Source organism: Rhagoletis pomonella, unplaced genomic scaffold (genome assembly GCF_013731165.1).
Source record: "Rhagoletis pomonella isolate Grant_MI unplaced genomic scaffold, Rhpom_1.0 Rhpom_scaffold_00010, whole genome shotgun sequence".
Classification (NCBI taxonomy): domain Eukaryota; kingdom Metazoa; phylum Arthropoda; class Insecta; order Diptera; family Tephritidae; genus Rhagoletis; species Rhagoletis pomonella.
Window position 1 is genome coordinate 29427596 of NW_023458564.1, and position 6000 is coordinate 29433595.

Here is a 6000-nt window from a genome sequence, read left to right on the forward strand (position 1 = left end):
TTGGCGAATATAAGTCAGTATACAGTAAATAGTAGATACCCTGCAGGAAATGTATCTAATAACAAGTTAACTTGCAGTTGATTAGGAAGGAACTTAAGGTCACAAAAGTGTATTTAAAGCAAAATTTTTATGAGGATATTTAAATTGACGCTTTTTTAAAGAGAACAAGCTTCCGATTGCGCCTGCATAATACCTATATTACTTTTCAACTAGTTTCAAGTTAGCTGTTTGCAGCTGACTACAAGTTATATAATTTATTGAAATTCTGCAAAAAAGCTCGCTACAAGTGGATTATTTTTTCAGTTGATGCTTTTTTTCTGCAGGGTATATACAATACATACACATGTATATGTATGTATGTAGCGGGTTGTTGCAAGCAGTCTCATTGCTGCAATGAGAAGACTTTAGCATTTGAAAACAATAGCAAGCAGGAAAGCTGCTTTGCTCTAATGATGATAATAATAGATAATCTACCCCACCGACAGCTCATCCGCCCTACCTTCCAGACCTCATTTCGGCCTTACAAATTGGGCACTCAACAATTTATACTAAAACTTATTTAATGGAGGAAAATTTCAGCAAATGATTTAGCCAGTTTATCCTGGAATCGAATAGGGGGGAACTTTTGGAAAACCCAGCGGCAGCAAATTCGAGCCACTTTGGTCGATTGACTGCCCGCGCATAAATATATGTACATACATATTTTTTTGAATTCCACGTGCTCCAGATCTTTCTATCAACTATGTTTAGTAATCTATGGCAAGTTTAAAAAAGTATTACATGCGGCCCAGTAAAGTAACCAACTCTGATTTAGTTCGCTAGATATCAAGAACTTGAAAAAAAGTGCGAGTACCAGGTATCTAGTCGTCGTAACTTGTCCCAAAATGCCAACTAGGCCCGGAATTTTTCTGAAATCGTTCCGAAATTCACCCAATTTATGCAAAAAAAATCCTGAAACAGCTCCAAAATCGCCCTTAAATAGTCCTGAACGTGACCTGAAACGTTGAAAACGCTCGTAGATACGCCCTTTTATGTGCTGGCAAGGAATGGATCTTGCCACTCGTCGGAAAATTCAGCCTTCATGACGAAACGTCCGATAAAGGACTGCCGTTCGTCGAGCACGAAACATGGCACAGTGGTTCGGATAGCAGATCTAGCTGAACGAAAGTCAATTTTTTTTTTGTTTTTAAAATACTTAATGGTACTTGGAATACATTCCTGACAATACATTCTAATAGAAATTGCATTTATTAAAGCATTAACATATGAAACAAATAAAAAAAGGTAAGTCAACGCCGCCTATTTGGGAACTCTATTTTAAAAGCTGAAATTTAACTTAAAAGATTGCTAATTGCACTCACAAATATTTGCATAATTGCAAATTGACTTTATAAACAAAAAATTACACTTATTCCGCTATAGATTCAGAGGTCATAACGCAATTTATGTCCACATTGGTATAAGCCAATTTATTCTGAAAACTCGTCGTCTTGATTAATTAAAAAAATAAATTAAAGAGTAGGAAAAGTAAAGGCCGCCGAAGGCCGTTATAAAACCACTTTTATATTATTTTCTACACCTTCGCAAATGCAGAGGGTAAGTTCGATAACCAAGTCTAACCAATTGGCTTAGATATTTACATTTTAGTGACGGTATGTCAAATCTCAAAATTCAAAAGTAATTATTAACAGGAATATATCTGAATATAAATATAAGATCAGTGGCGGATCCGAAAAATTTACAAGCACCTCTAAAAATTCTTAAGGGGCCGTTTTCTGATCTCTTAAAGGTGCTCGACGCAGTACCAATCTAAAACGCGAGGCATACGGGCATGCTTATGCATATAAACTAGCACACAGATGCGAATAATTTTGCCCTAACAGACGTCAGTATTGCGGATTAACGAGCCGAGGGTCGTGGGTTCGAGTCCCACGGCCAGTAGGATTTTCATTTATTTCGTTTTTATTCATATCGCTAGCTTAGAATGAAAAGTTGCTAAGTCCACTTTTTATGAAAACTCATATTTTGATATAAGAGGCTAGAGAAACTTAGTACGCATCGTTTCGAAAATTATAAAGGTACTTATTTTATTTTTTCCTCTTCATAAGCAATAAAAGGAAATTTTGCTAAGTCCAAAAGAAGCACCACAAATCCGATAAGGCCAAAATAATACGACATCTTTTAATAAATATCGAATCCTTCTGATTCTTATGGAGTTTTGCTTTGCTTTAAACGCGCAAAATGTTTGATTCGAAGTCTTGCGAAATAGTTAATGAAAATGGCCATAGGAAGATTTTTTCCTCTCCTGTAAAATTTTTAAATTGGGACTTAGCAACTTTTCTTTCTATGCTAGCGATATTTTTTATAAGTTCTATATTTTTTTAACATTGCTTTCAGTTAGTTGTTGTTGACTTTTTAATAAAATTCAACTCTAAACATTTAAAATAACTAATAGTAAAATAAAAAATGTGATATAATAAAAGTAAGTAAGCCGCTGTGGTGTATCGGTAAGCAGTGCGCGCTTACACTCCGCAGGGCCTGGGTTCAATCCCTGGTCAAAGCAACATCGCAAAAATATAGAAAAAAGGTCAATGGCAAACCTTCGAGTGTATTTCTGCCATGAAAAATAGCTTCTCATAAAAATACAATCGCCGTTCGGAGTCGGCGTAAAACTGTAGGTCCCTCCCCTTTGTGTGACAACATTTGGGGGAGAAGCTCGGCCAAGCACTAACATATGTGTAAGCGCTAATCCATTATTATTATTAAATATATAAATAAAATAAAATAAATAACAAAAATAAATTTTTTTTTTTCGCAATCGCTCCAACCGAGGATCGAACCTGGCAGCTATAGGCTTGTAGCACGCAACTCGCACCACTCGGCTAGCGCGGATGCCAAACTCGCCTGCTTTGTTTGCTTATTTGTACAAAAGACAACAGCTCGTCGTTTTTACAATGCATGAGTTAAAGCAAATAAAGGGTGTTTATGCAAATAAGCGAACCCGTTTGTCAACCGTATAAGAGTCTTTTTTACTAATTTAATTTTCAGGTAAAATTATTTTTTATTTAGTTAAAGATAGGGCTCATTTTGAAAACAACATTGTAAGCTATTGAACGTGCTATTGACTCATAGCTAAAATTTATATTCTTTTTAACTCAAATCCTTTTCTTCTTCTTCTTATTTTGCGCTGTAACCCCCTAAGCGATTTTGGCCGAGTTTAACAAAGCGCGCCAGTCGTTTCTCTTCTAAGCAAACTGACGCCAATTGCAAATGCCAAGTGAAACCAAGTCCTTCTCCACCTGGTCTTTCCATCGCAGTGGGGGCCTCCCTCTTCCTCTGCTACCACCAGCGGGTTCCGAGTTGAATACTTTCAGAGCTGGAGTTTCCGTGCCCAATCGAACGACATGGCCAAGCCAGCCGGGCCGCTGTATTGCTCAAATAGGCTCAGAAAATAAAAATTACGTAGAAAAATAAAAAAAACGCGAGAATTGTATTATTTAAAAAAGGAACGAGGCCAAAAGAAGCGAAAAAAAAGCTAAAATAAGAAGATTTTCTGATTAGATAATCAAAATCTTTTGGAATTATTTCAAGTATTTTTCTAGTACTATTATTATCCTTCAAAATGCACTCTCGAATGGTGCTATAAGATTTTTCCTTCAAGAGCTACGTCCACTTTAACAGTCTTGCCCTCGAATCTAACATCGCCAAACCAAGCATATGCTTTCTTCCAATGGCCATAGTTTCTGAAGGAAAACTCGAAAAGCAACCCTCTGAGGCGCATTTTGAATGGTAAGAATAGTACTAAATATCATAGAGCAAATAAAAGTGGCCATTAACTCCTTTTTTCGTGTACTTAACTCCGGTAAACCTCAATATCTCGGCACAGTTGTAAGCTCCAGTTCGAGTTCTAAGCAGAAAATTACTTCTGAAACGACTTACAGCTGCACAGCAACAGAAGTCTGTATTCATAATTATTATGTTCTTAATTTCTTTGGATAACATGTCAAATCGCAAGTCTGCTTAATTCATGCTACTTATCGCATAAAACAGACTACAAGCTATTTTTTGCAAATATTGACCTCAAAATTAATTTTATCAGTTCAATAAATACGTAGCTCTTGAGTTCCATCCTTAAGCTAAGAAACTGTGTACCAACTTTTGAAAACATTATATAAGGAGAGCAGACTTTTTCGATAATATAAAGCAGCTGTTGAAAGAGGAAAAACTATCCGAAAGTTGTATTCTAGCGAGTTTCAGCGGATTTTGAAAAGCAAGAGTAACAGTCCCCGTTTTGGGCCATATGATAATTTTTTTTTAATTTATAGAGTCGGAAAGAATCAGTACGATTCGTAATATGTTTATAATGAAGGCCTATAACGAAGGAGCAATTACATTGTAAAAAAAAAATAATAACAAGTTGTGGTTCTGATATTTCGGGCCCCTTTAAGAAACCCGGGCCCGGGGGGATTCACCCCTTTCCCCCCTCCCTCTCGACGGGCCTGTTCCTATGATCACCGTACCTAGAAGCACACAACCTAAATGGCATTCAGCCAAAATACCTCGCGAGGTTTCTTAGCAATACGTGGATCAATGATGACCAGTAGTTGTCTTAGGTATGTTACAATAGATCATTTTCGGTCGCGGTAACTAGGTGACCTGCCCCCTCCTCTAAATCTAATCTAATGTAATTTCTTCATGGTCCAATAAACAGAACTAAACCAAATGAGTATGGAACCACACTTGAGGTACCACCATTCCGACAAAAAATATTCGAAACCTTTTCACTTGGTCCAAAAATTTAGAAAAATATTTCGACGAATTGACGAACTCCTCCTTTTTCGAAGTTAGATAAACATGAAAAGTAAACTATTATGAAAGGGGAAACTATATAACTTTTTCACGAATTTTCTCCAATATTGATCAGTCCCAGAAATGAGATCAAAAAAGTTTCTTTCACAAGCGCAGATATAAGCTAGGCTCGTGAAACAAAATTAATTTCGTTTTATGTGTACTATGCGAGTGCGAAGTTAATCTGCTATTGATTTGATAGTCTGGAATAAATTAACCTCTGCCTGAATACACCAACTGAAAACGAACTTTTAGTAGAATCTATGAGGTTGCATGTCACTTCACAGCAAACATGCTTCTGCTATTAATTTACTTCGAATCAAATAAATATATATACACACATATGTACACACCTATTTGTATGAATGTATATAAGTGCGTATTTCCACATTTTAATCACATTTACTGGTACAAATTTTAATTAAATTCTTCTTCTTTCTCCGTTTCATTGCAGGAAAATGTTTATCGGCGGATTAAGTTGGCAAACCAGCCCAGGTAAGTGCAATAACTGCGAAAGCATTAACATACTTACTTACTCATTGGTACATAAATAACTATATAAAAGGTCGTGGATTTTAGGGGAGTGAGCAAAGAACATACATACATACGAAAATATGTATGTAGGTATGTGTGCAAAGGTGAATGCAGTTGCAACGTTTCAATGCAATTACAACAAACAATTTACTGTCGCAAAATTTCGTTATGAGTGGATGTGGGTGCGCCTGCGAAAATACATACATATGTATATACATACATATGTGAGTAGGTCTGCAAGTAGATGCGCTTATGCCAGTGATGCGACGACCCAAATCGCTTAATTACGCAAATGCTGCTAAGTAAGCAATGTTGCAAGTAGCTAGCTATCTGCTGCTGCTACTTTCAAATAGCGGGCATGTGCACTTGCATATGTGCATTAGGGAAGGGCGAAAAACACAAAATATTTGATACGAAAATTGTTTTGGTATTAAAAGGTGGTATTTTAATCCCTTAGTCTTGGAATGAAATCTGGTTCTCTGGGCAAATTAAAAGTAAGCAACATCAATAATTTAATCAATTAATCCCTATTTCCTTATTAATTTTTTAATTTATTGAAATATTGATGTTACTTACTTTTGTTTTCTTTAATTTATTTTTTTATGATTTTATGATAGG

General features: G+C 36.0%; 1 long non-coding RNA gene across 1 annotated transcript in view; it reads left to right on the forward strand.

The window, feature by feature from the left end:
- The window catches only part of LOC118746223, a 114621-nt gene extending 109278 nt beyond the window's left edge, over window positions 1–5343 (forward strand). The window contains exon 3 of the long non-coding RNA XR_004993813.1: window positions 5303–5343. This is a non-coding gene — a long non-coding RNA (uncharacterized LOC118746223). The remainder of the gene's footprint in view (window positions 1–5302) is intronic.
- Window positions 5344–6000: the final 657 nt, after the last annotated feature.